We start from the raw sequence: 22,207 nt of genomic DNA, 5'->3' as shown, positions 1-22,207 counted from the left end.
AATTTTTCTTGATGGGAGTATGAATGGTACACGCAGGGCCAGTTTCATAGGTGTGGAACCTGTGTAGTCATACAAAGCCTTATGCTTAGAAGGGTCCTTTCCTTGGTTTAATGCTTTGCTGTTGCTGTCTTAAAATTCTTAATAATTTTTGAACAAGGGACCAACATTTTCATTTTTAACAAAGCCCTGCAAATTACATGGCTGGTCCTAGGTGTACCACCATGGATACCAAGAGATTTGTCTAGAAGTTTTCGGAAATAGAAATTGAGGTTTAACTGTATTTTAAAATAGTAAAGGAAAGCAAATAAAAAACAAAAGTAAGATAACTAGCAAAATTGGTTACCTGATTGAAATGTGAGAAGACATTATGCACTCCAACTTGATGAGATGCATTCCTTATCTGCAAAGGTGCAAAGGTGAAGCGTCACTAAATACTAAGTAAGTTTTTTGAGTCAAGAACTAGAGACAGAACTGTATTATTTAGAATTATGGTGAAAATCTCCAGGTGGACTTAAACAGACACACTTATTTTTGGGAAATGGAATTAAATGAAGGAAAGGATTTTATGGTGGAAAACTTTCGTTTTCCAGTTTACTGTATTTTACCCCTCAATCCTTCATCTACATGCATTTTAAAATTCAGAAATGAAACTCTTAGGCCAAATAGTGGATAGACCATATGTGTTTAAATTTACTTCCTGAAACCTCATTAAAATGAGAATAAAGGACAAAAGATGTGTACATTCTCAAAAAGAGAGAGAACAGAATGAAGCCCATTAAAAGATAAGAAAATTTAATACATCTAGGAATTAATAGAAAGTGATAGCTAATGCTCAGGACGCACAACCCTGAGCTAGAAAGTGGGAAGTGTGTGCGCTGACCAGGAACATAGCAGATCTGATGAACCCTGGAGAGGCTCTGGAGATGGTATGGAGGAGGGGAAGAGTAGGGCATGTGGCTGGAGGCTGCAAGATTCAGGAAAAGCCTATTTATAGCACAGTTGACCTAGCTACACTCAGTTTTCTACATTTGGAAGGCTCATTGGTCTCACATTTAGCCCTCAGAAAAAACAACAAACTTGAGCCTTTGAAGACATTGTGAACACTGGCATCTCAGAACAAAACCTCCATACTATGGCATTTAAGAGGCCACTAGTATGATAGCTATCTACATATCAGCTTGTCCTGCGGGGAAGGCCGCCAGTCTATAAGCCTCCTCCATGGACACAGAGCTCACCATTAGCTGTTATTACAGTGCCCGACCTCATATGGGAAATTGAGAACCAAGGAGCACCAGATATTTGAACAAAACTAATGAGATAAAAAAGAAAGATCATAAAAGAATAGAAAAAATTATCCCCAAAGAAACATAATTCAGGGAAAGGAAGACAATCTCATAAATTTAAAACAACTACAGAACCATCATTTGTATCTTAAGAGATTTAACAAGCTAGTAATATTCTATTCATAAAGTAAGATAGACTCTTATGAAGAGGGAAACTAGTGAACAAATAGAGAACTTGGAAGTTAAAGATAGATTGCTAAAATGAAGAAAGGGAAGAAGTAACTCTGTCTCTCTCTGTGTGTGTGTGTGTGTGTGTGAGAGAGAGAGAGACAGAATATGAGAGAAAATGTATGAGCATAGAAGATTAATTTAGGAAGTCCTGCATCAACATAATATGAAGTCTAGAGAAGAAGATAAAGGATCAAGTACATCATTTAAATTTAAAAATTACTAAATACTGAAACTTAAATAGTAGGAATGCATTGAGAAAAAGCTTAATGGGAGTGGTGTGAGTCTGTGAGGTGTCTTACCAAAGACTAGAATGTAGGAACCACCACCACATATAACTTAGTGAAATAGAAATTGTTGATGTTTTATGGTGACAACAGCAAGCAAGAACTAAAGAAAAGTGAGGGAAATATTACATTGGACAGAGAAATGAAAATCTTGATTTTGGGTTTATTAGATTTGAAAGCAACCACGTAACCATATGCCAAGGACTGGCTTATGAATCATGAAACCAGCCAGGCTATTCCATGAAAAAGTGGATATTGAAGGTGAATATGAATATTCAGAAAGTTGACTGCAGAAACTTAACACGTGTAAAATATTTGAAAATATGTGACAAAAGCTTCTGTTGATCAAGAAGCAGCTGAGAATTACACGTATAAATTGCTAAGATCATGACTGAAGGAAAGTCTTAATCCTGAACAAGTTTGCAAATGCTGACGAAACAGCTCTATACTGGTGCAATGTTCCTAGAAAAATCTTAGCAATGACTGGCAAGAGAACCCCAGCAGGTGTTAAGGACATGAAGCCCCGGGTGGCTGTCACTAGATGTGCCAATTCTACAGGAGAAATTAGGTTGTCAGTGATGGGAAAAAGCCAACATCTGAGATATTTAAACAGCGTACACAACTTATCTGTCATTATTGTGCAATGAGAAAATATGGATGAGCAGAAAAATACTTTCCGACTAATTCAATTCTCACTTTGCACCCATGACTTGAGTTCACTGCACGCAACCTAAGTTGGAAAAAACTAGATTTTATTGTTTCTGGCCACTACTCCACACATCCTATTCTGAACTTCTTGGGGAAAATAATATTTTTGGCCTTTACTTTTCCCCTCAAGGTTACATCTGTTATACAGTTTTGTTGGCCAAGACAGTTATAGTACATGGAAGGCAAGTATAAATAGCATTAATCTATGTCTCCTCCTCCTTACTTTTGTTTTTTTCTTTAGTTGTATCATTGCTGAGGTTAACAGATACTTAAGAATTTCAAACATACTTGAAAGAATTAAAAGTCATAAGGATGTCATTTCTTCAGAAGCTAATGCTTGGAATGTTGATACAGAACACAAATGCTTTCAGCCTCAACAATGTGTAAACCCAAACTGCACAGTATGTGAGTGGAAATGTGGATGAGGGCAAGGAGAAGTGAAGGAAAGGCAGGATTCCTAATACATTCATCATAAAACTTACTTGTTGAAAGATAATGTCAATATTTGATAAATAAAAAATGAAGGGTCAAGTATAGTGTTTAAATTTAAAGGTGAATCATTAAACTGAAAATTGTGATATAAGTGCATTGGGAAAAATGGAAATTGGGGTGGTGTGAATTGATGCTCATCTATCTGTGAATAGTTTACTCAGGTTAGATGTGGGCCATATAAAAAAATCAAAAGTACCGATGGGCAATAATAAAATGCAGTATTCCAGTCTCCTCCTTACTCCATTTCCCGCTAACTCTCAACTTGAAGGATCTACTTTCGACATTTAACAACTGAGTGGATATTTGGATCTTTTGATGGTTATCTCTATGATTCTGAGTTAAATTAGTAAAAAAAAAAAAAGTAGATAAATTGGAAAAGGGTTCAATCTTAAAAGAGAAGAAAGATACTAATAATACAGTTTTACATAATTTTGTTATTTTTTAAAACAAATTTTACTGTGTATATGTAAGGTATAAAACATGATGTTTTAAGATAAAGATCATATCCATTCATCATCTCACTTAGTTACCTATTTTCCCCCATGTAGCAATAATATTTACAGTCTACTCATTTAGCAAAAATCCTGAATACAGTACACTATTATTAACTACAGTTCTCATATTGCACATTAGATCCTTGGACTTGTTCATTATATGTATTTGCTACTCTGTATCTTTTGACCTGCATCTCCACATTTCCTTCCCTCTCTACCTGGGCCCTGGTAACTACTATTTTATTCTCTATCTCTGCGTATTGGACATGTTTTTTAGCTTATACATATAAGTGAGATCAGGCAATATCTTCCTTTGTGTCTGGCTTATTTCACTCAGCATAATATCCTTCAGGTCCGTCTATGTTATGGAAAATGGCAGAACATCCTCCTTTTAAAAGGCTGAATACATTTATGTACACCACAGTTTCTTTATCCATTCATCCACTGATGGACACCAAGGTCGTTTCCATATCTTGGCTACTGTGAATAATGCTGCAATGAACATGGGAGTGCAGATATCTTTATGAGGTAGTGATTTCATTTCATTTGGATATATACCCAGAAGAGGAATTGTGGGGTCATATATGGTAAATCTATTTTTAATTTCTTTAGGAACTTCCATGCTGTTTTCCATAATGGCTGAATCAATCTACATTCCCATACAAGTGTACAGGGCTTCCCTTTTCTCTACATCCTCGCCAACACTTGTTATCTTTTGTCATTTTGATGACAGCTATCCAAAGAGGTGTGAGGTAGTAACTCGAAGTGGTTTTGATTTGCATTTCCCTAATAATTAGTGATTTTAGGCACCTTTTCATGTACCTATTGGCTATTTTTTACATCATCTTTGGTGAAATGTTGATTCAAGTCCTTGGCCTGTTTTTAAATTGGATTGTAAGTTTTCTTGCTATTGAGGTATATGAGTTATTTATAAATCTGGGCTATTAACCCCTTATCTGATATATGGTGTGTAAATTTTTTTCCCACAAACTGTAAATTACCTTTTCATTTTGCTGATTATTTCCTTTGCTGTGAGAAGCTTTTTAGTTTGGTGTAGTCCTTGTTATCTATCTTTGCTTTTGTAGCCCTAGCTTTTGCTGTGATATCCAAGAAATTATTGCCAAAGCTAAGCTGATGTCAAGGGACTTTTCCCCTATGTTTACTTCTAGGAGTATTATGATTTCAGGTTTTACATTGAGGTCTTTTATCCATTTTGAGTTGATTTTTGTGTATGGTATAAGACAAGGGTCCAACTTCATGCTTTTGTTTGTGGAAATCTAGTTTCTCTAGCGTCATTTATTCAAGAGATTATCTTTACCCTATCCTGTCTTTTTGGTGCCCTTGCTGAAAAGCAGTTAACGATATATGTCTAGGTTTATTTCTGGGCTCTCTTTTCTTTCCCACTGGTTCTTGTGTCTGTTTTATGCCAGTACCATATTGTTTTGTTTTATAGCTTCATAGTATAATTTTATGTTGAAAAGTGTGATACCTCCAACTTTTTATTTTTCTTCTCAGAATTGCTTCAACTATTTGCAGTCTTTTGTGGTTTCATACACATTTTTAAATTGTTTTTCTGTGAATAATGACATTGGAATTTTGATATGAAAATGCACTAATCTATATATTGCTTTAGGTAGTATGGATGATTTAACAATATTAACTCTCCAGATTCTTGTGCATAAAATCTTTCCTTGTATTTGTGTCCTCATGAATTTCATCCATCAATGCTTTATAGTTTTAGTATGCAGGTATTTTATCTCCTTGGTTAAATTTATTCCTAAATATTTTATTTTATTTTATTGATGCTATCAGAAATGAGATTATTTTCTTGATTTCTTTTTCTGGCTAGGTCATTATTTGTGTATAGAAATGCCATAGATGTTTGTATGTTGGTTTTATATCCTGCAGCTTTACTAATTTTATTTATTAGACCTAACAGTTATTTGGTGGAATCTTTGGTGTGTTTTACATATAGAGTCATGTTGTTTGCAAACAGAGATAATTTTTCTTTTCTGATTTGATACCTTTTATTTCTTTTTTTGTCTAATTGCTCTTGATGGTACTTTTAGTATTACGTTGAATAAAAGTGGTGAGAGTAGATATTCTTTCTTTATAACAGTTCTCAGAGGAAAAGCTTTTTGTTTCTGCCCATTGATTACATTAGCTGTAGGTTTTTAAATAAATGGGCTTTATTAGATTGAGAAACTGTCCTTCTATACCTAAACTGTTTAGAGTATTTATCAAGTAAGGATGTTGAACTTTGTTGAATGCTTTTTCTGTATCAGTTGATACGATTGAGTGATTTTGTCTTTCAGGCTGTTAGTGTGATATATCACATTGATTGATTTGCATATGTTAAATTAGTCTCAGAAGTAAAAAGGATCATAAGGGACTACAGACTTACGATGGTTTGACCTATGGTTTTTTTACTTTATGATAGGTTTATTTGGGGTATTAAGTACATTTCAACTTAATATATTTTGGAGTTAGATTTTTTTTTTTTTCTGGGGATATCACACCCATCTTCAGTTGAGGAGTATCTGTATTATGAACAATTACATGCTGTCAAATTTAATAACCTAGAGGAAATGGATGAATTCTTAGAAAAATACAACCTACCAAGGTTAAATCAGGAATAGATAGAAAGCCTGAACAGACCTATGACAAATAAAGCAATTGAAGTTGTAATTAAAAACCCCCACAAAGAAAAACCCAGGACCAGATGGCTTTGCAACTGAATTCAACCAAACTTCCAAAAGGGAATACTAACACTTCTGAACTCTTCCAAATAAAGGAGCTAGAGGGAGTATTTCCTAACATATTTTATAAGTCCAGCATCACCTTGATACTTAAGCCAGATAGACACCACACACAAAAAAAGAAAACTACAGACCAATATATCTGATGAATATTGATGCAAAACTCATCAATAAAATACTAGCAAATTGAATTTAACAACACATCAAAATAATTATACTTCATAGTCAAATGAAACAAAACCCATTATTTTAGAGCATGTTTTTTACATAATCTATTTCATTTGGTTTTCATGGGGATTTTGTGAGTTTGGCAGCCTTCACATCATCAAATCATTTTAACAACTGGAGATCTAAGCACAGAGATGATTAATTTGTACAACATCCTGTGTATGTTAAAGTGTAGATACTGCAGTCTGAGCCTAAATCATGTTCTTCCATTCTTGCCCTTATTTCTGTCTATCAGTGGTTCCCAATCACTGGTCTTTGGAGCACACTGGACCAGAAAGACATTTTTATCACCCCAGTGCTTTTCTTTGGGCAAGTTCTTGGCTGTCTTCCTTTGACCTTGAGCACCCTGAGCTGTATAGCTTTAAGGATAAGTAGATCAAGAAAAAAACTCCAATCCTTTTCTTGAAGTTCTTGTGACCAGCTCAACTTTTAGCCTCCTGTGTCTTGAAAATATCCAGGATGGAGAGATGAAGTGTGACCTTCACTTTTCCAAGTATCACTCTGTCATTTTGGGGGCAGGTTTTTAGAGATGACTTTTGCAGAGTATAAATGTCCCTGTGACATTAAGATTTACATTTCTAGGTTCTTATATCCTCTGGGGTTTGTACTGTGATGATTGTTCTCAAAAGGACATGTCAGTTTCTGTAGATTTGTTGAGATGGCATTTCAGCGTTCTTCACATGTTTTTGGAATTGGACTCTGATTGACAATTTGTTCTTTGAAGTTAAGCACAGATTCAGAATGCACTGTTTCTTTGCCTCTTAAATCTCACATCAAATTCTTTTTACAAACCTGTTGTCCATTTCACTAAAATCACATTGGTTTTCCCAAATCGAAGTCCTAGGGTAGAATTTTGTTTGAGAGGTTCTGCTTTCATTTTTCCCTCAGAATTCCTTCTCTTCTTTGGCAGTGGGCTGTTTATTAAAATAATCAATCACCTCCAAATATCTGATGTATAGACTTTACTTCTTGTTAAGGAAATAAAAGATTACAGATGTCGATATTTGATGGATTCCTCATGCATGTGTACCATTTCAGATAATTTACATAAGGTAGCAAATTAGGGCACCATGTAGTCAAGAGTAACCTACTCTTACAGAGTACCATGTGGACAAATGGGTAGTGTTTGTATACCACTCTGTTGCTTATTATCTTCGTGATGTCAAGAAAATTATTTACACAAACTGGGTTGGGAATAATGTTTTCTCTTTAAAGGTTTTGCTGTGAGCCTTGAAAAAGACAAAGCAAACCACTTATCACAAAGTCTAGCTTATAATTTGCACTCAGTACATAGTAGCTACTATTTTCATAAGTTTTTTCCATCTGTATGGTTATGATAAGGTATCCAGCAAAGCTCTTAGTAGACAAGAGATAATCAAAAATATATATGAAGAAGAAATTACTATATGATGAACAAATTAATGAAGAAATTATTCAATCTCATATTAAATCTCATATGAGCACCTACTGGACTATAATGGGCTTCTATTTTATAATTAGTCTAGCCCTCTTAGGTCCATACCCCACACTGAGATATTACACTCATAGATATAAAGACACTGTAGGATTTGAGAGTTAATACCATGGCATGCCAACTGAGATTTCCCTACTTAAGGTGGAGTGGATTGGAGAGTGGGCAATCATCTGATTTTTCAATCTTTATTTTTTTCAGGTCCATGCCACTGAACACATTGAGGCTGGTAAGATATCAGTAGGATTAGCAACAATTATCTCCCTGCTGTTAGCATAATTTAGGAGACATGTTTTATCTTAGTCACAATCCATTTGCTCTGTTTGTTAAGCTTAGAGTCTTGGCTTTTACACTAATTATACTGTTGGGATTGGAGTCCTTTCCTCACACCTTTTATACATCACAGAATTCTTTACATCTTGCCTACAGAAGTTCTGTCCTGTCCCTTCCCAGAGTCCTTATTTCTCACTGCTGGATCCTGTTCTGAAACAGACATCTACTCTCTAGGGGTAACAGTCATCCACTTACCCTAGCATATTTTCCATCGAAAACTATATCGTTATCCTACTCATTGGATAGGTCCCTGTGAAGTTGTGTAGCTTCCAACAATTACTCAATTTGCCACTATATTCAGGTCATTTTTGCACTTGCCTTGATGAGCTGATCTTCCAGTCCCAACAAGAATGGCCCAACAGGTGGTCAGTTCCTCTGTAGAGTTCTTTTGCAGGTCTAGCTCCTTTCTGGTCCCTGGATTATGCTGCCAACATCTCAGCAAGCCTTGCAATGGAGGTTTTTGGGGGTACTGACACATTGTTTTGAATTATGTAGAGTGCTATAAACCTAATGCCAGGTAAAATTTCAAATGAACAAAACCTTTACAGACCCCCATTAGGGTCCTGGACTATTTTAGCAGAATGTGTACGTATATTGCTACTCATAACCAAGTGTTCATCCCCCATTTCTCACTATTCCATGCCCCGTTCAGTGTGTAAGACACTGCCTCCAGGAGCCAGTGATGCGGGCTTCCTAGGCTAGTGCCATGACGTGACTTCTGAGTGCTGTCTTATGCCAGGCTTTGCCTTACCAAGTGAGCTTTAATTTTAATTTCTGAGTAAAATATGGGATGCTGTCGCAGAGATGAGTTTCTTCTCCAGTGTCTGATGCACAGTCATCCGTTGGTTGAACAATAAATAGCAAAATTCTGGCTATAAATCCTGTGGTTATTTCAATTAATCACTATTTGAGAGACTCCTTTACTTGAATAATCCCTGAAGAACTCATAGGGGCTGGTATTTGGTAGAGACCTTTGAGATCAGATGAGTCAATCCGAATTTATTTTAATTCATTTCCAAAATGAGAAAGCCAGAGCCATGAGAGGTTAACAGTCTGCTTCAAGCTTCCCAGTTCATTTATATAAGAGTCAGGATGACACTTCACATCTGCTGGCTTTTTTGGATCTCATTTAGATATCAATGTGAGCCTCAATCAGCCTCAGATTGTTGTGTCCCTTGAATATAGCAGCCTGGGCTGCTTCCCAAAGCCTGAGAATTTAAGATTTATGAGGGGTGGTGGGCAAACTTGTACTTCTATTATCAGAGTCATTTTGCAACAGACATTGTACCACCCTGGATCTCTGCTCAACACATGACAGGAACTGAAGGGGCTCTTGTAGTCATTGTCCAGATGGTGTCCCCAATCCCAGAGAGTTTCTATACCTGAAGAAAGTGGTCTGAGTCCTGAATGACCTATCTCTTTTCTCACTTTATTGAGGATACACTTTCAGTGCAGTTGGAAGATCAAGCAGAAGCACATTGAGTCATCTGGTAAAGCCGTTCCCCACATCCATCTAGAAAATCTCTTCTTTGTAAAACCCAGGGATTTCTGAGGATCACAGGAGAGAGATGGTTCCCCATCTGGGAATAGTGCACCATCTTCCTCTATAAAATAAGGAAACATCTTAAAATAGGGACATCTTGTCAGATTCTTTTCCTTCCTTTCCACATTTGTGCCTTATCAGATCCTGACACTCCTGCTTTTCCCATCTTGTATTCCTCTCTTCCCTGAACACTTTCATGATATGACCAATTCCAGTTCTAGGTGTTCTAGCTTAGCTTAGCATAGAAGTCTCTGAATTGGTCTCTGGTCTGTGATGCCCTTCCCTCTAATCCTCCCAGAATATCACTGTCAGACCAGTCTTACAACGGCACTAACTGATCAGAGGTCTTGTGTGATACAGCAGAGAGGGTTGTGATTTGGAGTTAGACAGGCCTGCATTGGAGGCCCAGCTCTGTTACCATCTACCTGGTGCTCTGGGCCAAGTTACTTCATCTCTCTGCATCCCAGTTTTCTCAGCTGTAAAATAAGGATGCTAACAATATCTACCTCAACAGGTTGTCATGAGAATAACATGAGGTAATGCCTATGAAGTCCTCAGCTACAGTCTGCACTCAATCAGTGTCCCATCTCTCTGTTCTCATTCATGCCTCACACAAGGTGTCACAGCTTGTGCTTCGCCTACAAACAGCCTCTGAGACAAGGATTCGAGTGCAAGTGGTTCATTTGGGCAGTAATCCCAGAAAGCATGGTGAGGGACGCCGATTGAGATGAGGAAGGTGGTAAAAATAATAAAGCAAAAAATCCTACTATGCAACCCTGGCCTGATGAGTTAACCCTTTACTGTGCAAGCTGCCACTATGCGCAATTGGGGTGTAACTCCCCTGGAGTCCCTTTGATAAACTCCATGAAACCCACCTCAGAACTGTCCCTTTGATGGTCAAGGAAGCTGGGATGTTTGTCCAGCAACTTTAACCCTGCATTTTTCTGAGGAGGTAACTCCCCAGTAGACTTGCTTCACGAGCTGGGCACACACTCCCGCTGCTGGAGATTACCCTGAGGCAGAGATGGTGCAGGGGAACTGTATTAGTTAGGACTCTCTAGAGGGACAGAACTAATAGGATAGATGTATATATAAAGAGGAGTTTATTAAGGAGTGTTAACTCACACGATCACAAGGTCCCACAATAGGCCATCTGCAAGCTGAGAAGCAAGGAAGCCAGTCTGAGTCTCAAAGCCAAAGAACTTGGAGTCTGATGTTTGAGGGCAGGAAACATCTAGCATGTGAGAAAGATGTAGGCTGGGAGGCTAAGTCACTCTAGTCTTTTCACATTCTTCTGCCTGCTTTTGTTATGGCCGAGCTGGCAGCTGATTAGATTGTGCACACTCAGATTGAGAGTGGGTCCGACTCAAATGTTAATCTCCTTTGACAACATCCTCACAGACACACCCAGGAACAATACTTTGCATCCTTCAATCCAATGAAGTTGATGCTTAGTATTAACCATCACAGGAACCCTCTGCAGCCAGCCTCTGGGGAAGACCTAGGAGTGCATCAGGGCACTGCCAGCATCTGCTCTCAGATACCTGACACCATAGACACTATTGACACTACTGAGCTGTGTTTGAACTGAGCTGATTGAATGGAAACAGGACATCGTGCTAGGTTAGAGTGAGACCCTTCAGTAAAGAAAAATGCTAACCCTTTATTTCCTTAACCTCTGGAGACATTGTCAGGCTGGCAGGATCCGACACATACGCAAGAGCTCAGTAGGAATCACTTAATGTTCACAGGCAAAGGAAGATCCTCTCTCAGTCTGTTCTCAGGTCTGCTTTCAGCCAGGGTCCTCCAAACCTGACCTCAGTAGAGTGTATACCCACCAGAGACCCTTTTTCCTTTTTCTACTCCTGGTCAATATATTCTCATTGCACACATATTATTAGCATGCCCAAGAGCACTAAAAACAGCCCAGGCCCCAAGACAGTTCATGTTTATTGTGCCTTTCTGCATTGTCTTGGTCCCATCTGCATTAATCTTTAGAAACAGAGCCTTTCCTGTCTCCTGCTTCGTGAACAACTCCCTCTCCCAGGACCCGGCTTACTGTTATGTTACTTTGCTCCTCTGCTATCTTCTTTCATCCTGCAATTTCCAATATAATCTTTGTGTAATCTCTGCTACATATTTTTGTATTTGTTTTTCCTGTGTCTGTTCTAGGCAGACGATTTCTTCTCATACTTATTTAATCTCCCTTGATCCTTTACATTCCAACTTGTTTGCCCTCTTTATCAAGGTGAAGGTCCTGGTTTATGCTTCCTTGACATACCTGGTTGATTAGCTACAAGATTCCCACTTGTTTCCTTCCCCGCACCCCAACACCTCTTTTCCTCTTTCCCCTTCTGCTCATATATAGCCAGACAATTTATTACAGCAAGTGTACAGTGAGAATATACTGTATGCCCAGCCTTGGCTGTGTGCAATCTGTGGGAAGTGTAAGATAAGAGCAAGGCCTTCTCAGAATTCAGAGTCTGGCTGGCAGACAGAGCACCCAGTCGTGAAAAAGTTAAGTAACTGAACATTGATTTAAGCTCACATGTGTATTTTGAGAGCTCACATCTGTAAGTTCGAGAGTAGCCTGGAAGAAGAGGATGACTTGGACTGAAGGAACCAGAGAAGGCTTTGTGAGAAAAAGCTACTTACCTGTATTAGGGTCTCCAACACCACACTCAGGTTGGATGATTTCCTAGAAAGACTCCTAGAACTAAAAAAAAAAAAAGGTTATATTCATGGTTGTATAGTATATTACAGTGGAAGGATACAGATTAAAATTGGAAAAGGAAAAAGACTCATAGCACTTTGGGAGGCCAAGGTGGGTGGATCACTTGAGGCCAGGAGTTCGAGACCAGCCTGGCCAATATGGTGAAACCTGGTCTCTACTAAAAATATAAAAATTAGCCAGGCATGATGGTACACACCTGTAATTCCAGCAACTCAGGTGGCTGAGGCTTGAGAATCGCTTGAACCTTGAAGGCGGAGGTTGCAGTGAGCTGAGATTGTGCCACTGCATTCCAGCTGGGGCAACAGAGTGAGACTCTGTCTCAAAAGAAAAAAAAAAATTCCTAGGGTGGAGTCCAGGAGACACGAAGGACAAGATCCTAGTTATTCTCTCTCAGTGGAGTTATATGGTAGAACTTGATTTTCATTCAATGCTGTGTGACAACATGTATAGAATACTGTCAACCAGGGAAGCTCACCTGGGACTTGATGTGTCCAAGTATTTTATTGGTGGTGGAGTGGTCAGTTACATATGCATGGAGCACTTGTGTGACTGATCTCAGCTCTTTAGACTCTAGTCCCTCGGGGGTCAAATTGACACGGCATGACCCAAAGCCCAGGCATATAAAAACAGGCATTCAACATAAATTCCATTGTTAGCATAAACCATCTGGCATGGTCCCACCTCAGATATGCAAAGACACTCTTATTTGGCAGGTATTTCAAGGGCTCCAAGACTATTTCACAGGGGCAAGTTGAAGACCAGTCCTGAAGATCTCTGAAATGTGCAGAGTTTGGACAACCCTGGCCTGATGAGTTAACCCTTTACTGTACATCACTGTTTCTTTCACCCTAAACCATATCATGTCCATAGAATGGTAGAATGGTATAGTGGGAAAAGCCCTCTGAGGTTACTGAGAGTTTAGTCTAAATCCCGTTGTCTCTGAGAAATGGCAAATGAGGCTCAGAAAGGAAAAACCATATTTAACAAAAAGCCTTCCCTGATGCTGTCCAGATAGAATGTGTTGCTCTTCTCCTAGGAATTTAATAGAACTTAAGAACAACTGCCATTTGCTGAGTGCTTTCTGTGAACTAAGTACTGAGCTGAGTGGTTTTCATGCATTATCTCATTGCTAGCTGCTCTTGCAGATATTTACATTCAAGTTTTGTCTTCTCAGCTAGATGGTAAACTTCTTGAAGGTAACATCTGTGATTTATTCATCTTGATACCCTTATTGCCCAGCACAGCGCCTGGCACAGAGTAGGTATGTAGGAAGTATTGATGCATGCATACATGAATAATTATTTTGCCCTGCAACAATAGGTAAATAATGTCAGAACTCAGAACTGGAATTGAAGTTTCGTCTTGTGTAATTCTTCTCAGTGATACTGTGAAAACCAGACTCAACTGGAATTGATTATTTCCTTTAGTTTTTCAGATAGTTAACAAATTCTACTAGTCTTAGCAGTATTTGTGATTTGTTAGCAATAGAAAGCACAGATATTTTCATACCACATTATAGTTGTTGCTTGCACCTCAGAATATTGACTATGCCCTTTACAATTTTATAACTACAGTGGTTATTAGGCCTAACACTTGATCTTTTTTGGTAAGTTAATTAAGAAGCATGTGCATTATAAGGTCACATTTAAAAGTATTTTAATAACTATATTTCAATAGAATTAGTTTCCCTGTAATCCTGTGCATGTTATATTATACATTAAAGCCATTATTCAGATAAGGTATCCATAAGTTTCACCAGACTGCCCAAAATGTTAATGACCCAAAATAGGTTACGAAGCCCTAACTGTCTTGATCACAGTCCTGTGTGATTCTGTGATGCCTGTGCATATCTCTATCAAAGAACTTTCCCAGTTTCTGTAATGCCCCATTATAATGTCTGTCTCACCAACTAGATCATGTGCAGTCCAGGGAGAAGATGAAGTCCCATTTATTTGAATACCCCCAACATCTAGCACTGTGCTCAGGGCTTGGCAGGTGATCAATAATGCTTACTGAACAAGCTTCTAAGTTTGTGGATGAATGAGCCAGAGAGCTTTTCAGCAAGCATGCCTGAACTCATGTTTATGAATGCAATTTTTTTCCTTTCCCAAAATACTTCTCTTGGAGTGGCCATATGTTTACTCCTGGTGTTCTTCCCTTGCTCAGGCTATTTCTGCAATCCCCTCGGGCTAATACCTTCTTGGCCAGGTTCTGAGAGCACGACTAAGTAATTCAATCCGTAAAATCAAAGTTAGACTATAATTGTGACCTACCTTGGTCATCCAAGGTGTTCAAGCCCAACTCTGAATGACTTTCGACAATTTCAAATGGATAAATAAACATCAGAAAACAAACTCACTTTTTGAGCAAATGATCTATTACAACCACAAGTGTTATTCAGAAAGATATTTTCATGCTCTAAAACAATTCCAAAAGAGATACACCCAAAATGTTCTCAGTAGTAGCAACTTTATGAAAATAAGTTTGCAGTTTCTCAAAGGGATCACTTTAAATTGGCCAAAAACGTGTATAAAATCTAATGTGTTAATTATAAAATGACTTAATTTTCTGACTCTCTGTCTTGCAACAATCTTGGAGAAGTTTCAACAAACTCCTTCATTACAATAGCTACGTCCTATATTGTATTTACCAGTGGTGGCCAAAACTTCCCCAAATACATTGTAGCTTTTCCCTTGCAATCTCTCCTTCTTAAAATGTAAGTGTTCAGGGTCTAATACTTGGAATGAAACAATCTATTTAGTATGTTACTGTTGTGCATCACATTCAAACCCCTCTATATAGAATCCGACATTTACATAATCATGAACTCTCCAAAGGGTGCATGTTGCACAGGCTCATATTAAAGATTTTTTTCACTAATCAGTATTCTGTTATCACAGACCAGACTGGATTAGATGCATCTATGGAGAATTGCAAGAATCTGGGATGATGCTCTTCCATTAACACACCTTCTTTTACATTCCCCCAGTGTTCCAGGAATGAAAGCCACAGACAGATCTTTCTTGTAATTCTGCATTTCATTTTAGCTACAGAGGAAATAAAACAACACAAACATCAACAGGAAATAAAGTCTCCATGAAGGTTAACAGTAAGAAGAGCTTCCCTCGTTCTTTTCTGACCCTTGGCAGATCAATTGTAAAGGTCTGTCCATTGGAGATTATTAAAGATAAATACATTTTATAAAAACTGTTCCTTGTGAACTCTCTAGGATTAAAGAAAACAACATTGATTTATTTGGTTTCCAATCCAATAAGCTGTGTGTTAATCATCTTTCACAGCAGATACATCAAAGGAGAAAAAAGATATTATGAAGAAGAAAGTCTTTACAACAACTTGAGATGTCTCAAAATCCCATCTTATATATAATCTCCTGGGCTGCGTATGTATCAATTTAGATTTTCTTATTTATAAAATGAGTTGACAAGCTCTTGGGGACCACAAGAATCTGAGTCTGTTAATTATCTAATATAATTATGGTAAGAAACATCTGTGCCTTTTCCCCTGCCCCACTCTAGTGGAAAGAGGCATTTATACAGTAGGTAGAGAATATTATTATTACTTCAAAAAAGTATAATGTTTAAGCATCCTTATTTAGGTTAAGTAAAAAATAAAATTCAAAGGATTTAGGTTTTTCTATTTTTCTTAATGCTCCATTCCATGAATCAAACAATTACATGTTTACTGTGTTCTCTAGGCAGTTCTAAACACAGAGAAAAACACTGGAAAATTATTTTGGTGTCTGCTTGTGTGTAGATTGCAATACAGTCGGGGAGACACCTAAGGACTATAATTGAGATGTAAAAAGTTCTATCTGGGCATGGAGGAAAGAGAAATTTTGCTGATTATATCTTTCTTTCCCCCTAGATCATCGTTTTCTATCCTAGCTTGTCATATTTTATGGTACAGAATGGAAACAAGGCAGCACCACCCAAATCCCTCTCAAGCCTTCACCTTCTGGTCTCCGTCTTCTCCTTCCTTGACCTACCAAGCTTGCAGATGCATTGTCTCCACTTCCCATTGCTTCATCCCATGTTTGGTAGACTCTTCAATGCTCAGATCCCTTTTAAAAAAAGACTTGCATCCTCACCTCCTGGGAGAGCCATTGACAGGTAGCTGTCAGTTCAGGGTTGCCTTGGTGGCAGAGAGCTGACTCAGTGAAGTTTGCCCCCTTTCTTGTCTGTCCACTGTCAATGAATGAAAGAAACAGCATGTATAGACAAAGTCATCTTGGCCCATCATGAAACTGCTTTGGAAGGCCACACTAACTCCAGAGCTTCCCATGGTGTTTCCCGAGTTCATTGTTGGGCCTATATTGTAGCTTAGTTCCTCCTTCTGTCCACTCCCACTTCTCTGCTTCTTTCCTTCTCTTCAGAGCTTGATTCTTAATAAACATCCTGCATATGAAACAGCATCTCCTTGTCTGTGTCTCAGGGAACCCAGCTGGGACACCCATAGCTCTTATGTATCTCTCATGAAGAACCTACATGATTAGTCTTCTAGGGAGGTCATTTGGAGCAATTTGTTATTATTTTTTGTGAGTGTGTGCTTGACTATTTCTTGCTCAAGAGAAAGGTCATTTAAAAAATCTGTTTAATCCTCATGGTGCCTGGATCATCAGTATAAATACTTCAAAAATATTAGTTGAGTAAATATATGATAGAAAGTCTCTTGCTATTTGTATGTTTGGACAAGTCTAGAAAACCAATATTGCTGTTGTCTCAGGGGGTTGCAAAAGAAAGAAGATTGATCAAAATGGCTTTTTCTTATACTCTACTGTGTACAGTCTGGTCTAACTCCAGACTGTACACAGTAGAATATAATGCATTGGATGAAATAACTAAAATACAGAAATACCTGGAGTCCACTAATCAAGTATTAGAGGGATAGCTGCAAGCCAAAGAGGCAGTATTCCAGAGGAATCTAGTAATGTGTAAAAGGATCAGAGAGAGTTCCTTGAGATCATGGCAGTTAAGGTGGACTTTGCAGGAGTTAAATTTAATATAGTGGAGAGGGAGAGGGGAGGCTACTTCTGGTGAGCATTCAGTGACAGTCAGTACACAGGGTGCTGGGGGACCAATCAGAACAGGCATTGCATTTGAAGATAATGGGACTAATTTAATCAATTAGTGTTTCTTAGATAGGAAGTATGACAATAGTGAAAACCATGTGGATGTTTGATAAAATCTTGGTAATTGTGTTACCTGTTGTGTGATATATTACTCCAAAACCTGGTGGCTGTTTATTATCTCAGTTTCCGTGGGCCAGGAATCCAGGCCTGGCATAGCTGGGTCCTTTGCTTTAGGGCCTCGCACAGGCTGCAATTAGGGTATCAGCAGGAGCTGCAGTCATCTCAGGATTCAACAGGGCCAGGATCTGCATCCAAACTCACTCATGTGGTTGTGGGCAGGATTCAGTTTTTCATGGGCTTTTTATCCGAGGGTGGTCCTCCATCTCCTGCTGGCTGTTGGTTATAGGCTGCTCTTGGTTCCTTGCCATGTGGCTTCTCTACTATTACTTAGAAGACATGTGGAAAGAAAGAATAGCAGCAAGATGAAAGACATAGACTTTTGTAACTTAATCATGGAAGTGACATTTCATCATTTTTGCTGTATTTCCTCTGACAGAAGCAAGTCACCAGATTCAGTGTATAATGTGGAGGGAATTACACAAAGATGTGAATTCCAGGAGTGGGATCATTGGGGACCATGTCAAAAGCTGTCTAGCACATACACTAATTCTACTGAAGCAACTTTCATGAACAGAAAGGGCATCATCCTTAATCTCTGCCAATAATTTGTAGCTGTGACTTGCCCAAACCTGCCCAGCTCTTTCCTATCTGTGCACCTTTGCATATGCTGATTCTTTCTCTTGAATGTTCTCTGTTTTTCACCTGGGCAATTCCTACACCTTCTTTATGAGCCAGTCATTTGTCACTTCATGAAGCCTTCCCTTAATCTAACAGATACTATTCATCTTTTTCTCCTCTATGCTGCCATTCCCCTTTGCACATATTGTCATTCCAGCAACTTGTTACATTTCATTGAATATATGTATCTACATATGTGTTCTTCCTGCTAGACTGTTACTTCTTAATTATAAAGATCAAGTTTTAAATATATGTTTTTATTCATGGGGCCTTGAATAGTGATTAGCTCAAAGGGAACTCTGTAAATGATGCTTATTTTTTGTGACTAGATCATAGAAGGTGGTTGATAATTCCACGATGTTTTAATTCTTTTGTTTTTAAAAAATTATTGAATACCTGCCATTTGCAGGTATTCCGTGAGACAGCCGTGAGACAGCCACTAATTCTCCGAAAATTCCTACAAGATAGGTATTGTTTCTCTATTTTCAAGCTTTGGAAATGGTGGTATAAAAGAGGTTAATTAACTTTCCTGAGCCCCTTTCTCTCCAGTCCTCTTGCAGCTAGTGAAATCATTAGACATAGTTTTGATCAATGGCATGTAGTTGGAAATTTGCTGATGGGGATTCCAGGAAAAAAATTGCTTTCCTGATTAAGTAGGCCACCTCTGCTGGAACATCCTATTTTATTTTAATTACCATTGTCTTTACCCTTATTTTCTTTTAGATCTTGAAGGTAATGTCTAGAGGTTCAGCAGGCATCTTACAACCACGAGGCTACAAGCTTAAGGATGAAAATCAAGTACACTCAAGAGGGAGGAGCAATTAGACAGAGGAGCCTGGGGTCTTGATGACATTTCAAACAGCTGCACCAGTCCTGAGTTGCCTTCCTGGACTCTTAGTTATATGAGGAAAATTAATCCCTATGAGTCCAGTTGTTTAATTAAACCAATTCTTAACTAAATTGAGGATCTACTATATTTCTATAACTGTGCTAGATACCAAAGGGATTACAAAAGAATTGCATTGTTCATATGTTGACTCATCCATTCACTAGGTTTATTATGAGTCTACTAAGAGGGCATTATATTTCAATGTCAGGGGAATGAGGACTGGCTACAAATAAATGTATAGAGAAATATGGTCTTTGTCGGAGGGTCTTAAAATCTACAGAAGAAAGACAAAGACAAAATGGTACATAAGAATTTAGATAAAATACAAACGACAAACTACGGTGCAGTTATTTCAATTATATGTTCAAAGACAAGAGAAATGTGTATGGGCTGAAGAAATCAGGGAAGCCTGCTTAAGAGGAAATTAGCAATGATCCTAGCAGGAGGACCAATAGGGGTTCACATGTGGTCAACTTTCTGAATTAATTTCCTGTTATTACAAAAGTGGAAAAATTTGAAATGTGAAGGAAATATTGGGTGAAGCTGGAATACAGGTCTATATTTAGGTTGTGTTTATGGTTTTGGATATTGTAAATCTAGATATTCTGAAAAACACTTATAATAACTCCTATGTTCTGAATGTTTGTGTCTCCCCAAAATCCATATGCTGAAATTTAATAACTACAGTGATGATATTACTAGAGGGACATTTTGGAAATGATTGAGTGGGACCTACGGGCCCATATAAAAGAAATCACAGAGAGCTAGCTACTTTCTTCCATCATGTGAGGACACAGCAAAAAAGTGCTCTCTATAAGCCAGAATGAAAGCCTTCACCAGATACTGAATCTGTTGGCACCTCAATCTTGGACTTCCCAGCCTCCAGTACTGTGAGAAATAAATTTTTGTTGTTTATAAGCTACCCAGTCTAAGGTATTTTGTTATAGCAGCCCACAACAACTAAGACAGTAATAAAATCATTAATATAAAAATCAGAATTAAGGAGCTATATATTCTACCAAAGGCTTCACACACATTGTATCATTTGATTCTCTCATAGGAGGTATTTGAATCTCCATTTTATAGATGAAGTTATTAACTTGCCCAGGTTACCCACATAGTAAATGGTGGAGCTAAGATTCACACCCAGCTTTGATTCTAAGCCCTGTAACAATACCCAAAGAGCAAGGATCCCATCTTCCAAAAGGGAGTTATCATTCCATCAACGCATCCCTGGTTTGCTTCTCGTAAAACCTGAGCATGGATGTGACTTGATTTTCCTTAGTGTAAATTCACAAGTGCACAGGCATCAAAATGGGAACATGATATCAATGTTAACTATTAGTAACATGTTTACAACAATCTTTCCTCATTTTGCCCTGACAATAATTACATGAAGGTGGGTGGTATTAACTCCATTTACATGATAAGGTAATCATAATTGTGACTTCCTTAAAAACCACAAACCTGAGACTAGATCCTAGGCCTTCAGTTCTCACATCTTTTAAACTTAGCTACCCTGGCCTTCTTGTGTTTATTTAAAAATGTACCAATGGTCCATTGCATAACAATGAAAGATGCAAAGATTTCCAGATGTTTCAAATAAACTCTTCCAAATTTCCTAATGTGATAAGGAAGATGATTCTATTAAGACATACTTACCATGGGGTGGAAGTACTGTGTTAGAGATGAACACCTGGCATGATGGAGGAAAGGGAACAGGTATTTGTTAAACAAATGTAATATATGGTCCTTTTATTTCCCTAAATTCTGTATTGTAGATAAATATTTTCATCTCTTACATATAAGTAAGGTGGAAGCAAGGATGCTGAGGATGTTGTTAAATGGCAAAAAGCTGGTTAGTATAGGAGCTGGGCTTCAAACTCAGGTCTTTCTGGTGTCAAGGTTCATTTCTTTCTACAAAACCAACACAATAACCTGAATCTGTAATGACTGTGTTTATTAAACTTGAAATAATAACATTTATTTTACTAGTCACTTTACGTGTATTAACTAAATAAATGAGTTAATTAAATATTAACTTATTAAATAATTAAATAAGAATCTTAGGAGTTAGGTACTATTACTATACCTGATTTACTGATAAGAAATCCAAGCTACACAGTGTTAACTAACTAGACAAAAGCATCATGGCCAGTAACTGCCAGGCTGACATTCATATTCATGCAATTTGGGTGCAATGCGTGATCTCGGCTCACTGCAACCTCTGCCTCCCAGTTCAAGCAATTCTTCTGTCTCAGCCTCCCAAGTAGCTGGGACTACAGGCGTGCACCACCACACCCGGCTAATTTTTTTTTTTTTTTTTTCAGACAGAGTCTCCCTCTGTCACCCAGGCTGGAGTGAAGTGGCTCAATTTTGGCTCACTACAAACTCTGCCTCCCGGGTTCAAGTGATTCTTCTGCCTCAGCCTCCTGAGTAGCTGGGATTACAGGCATGTACCACCATGCCTGGCTAGTTTTTGCATTTTTAGTAAAGATGGGGTTTCACCATGTAGGTCAGGCTGGTCTCAAACTCCTGACCTTGTAATCCGCCCGCCTCAGCCTCCCAAAGTGCTGGGATTACAGGCATGAGGCACTGCACCCGGCAACTTTTAGTAGAGATGGGGTGTCACTATATTGAGCAGGCTGGTCTCAAACTCCTGACCTCGTGATCCAATTGCCTTGACCTCCCAAATTGCTGGGATTACAGGCATGAGCCACCGTGCCCGGCCTGCCTGTGCTCTTAACCACTGCATCATCATATATGATTTAACCTGTAAGAATAAGCTTACTGTGGCATAGTTTTCAAAAATAGCCTGGAGAAATGCTAGGGACAGATAGGGATAGAGGATAGAGGCATAGAGATCAATCA

This window comes from Rhinopithecus bieti, unplaced genomic scaffold (genome assembly GCF_001698545.2).
Source record: "Rhinopithecus bieti isolate Rb0 unplaced genomic scaffold, ASM169854v2 scaffold_15136, whole genome shotgun sequence".
Classification (NCBI taxonomy): Eukaryota; Metazoa; Chordata; class Mammalia; order Primates; family Cercopithecidae; genus Rhinopithecus; species Rhinopithecus bieti.
The sequence above is the reverse complement of the archived record's forward strand: the minus strand, read 5'-3'. Positions refer to the sequence as shown.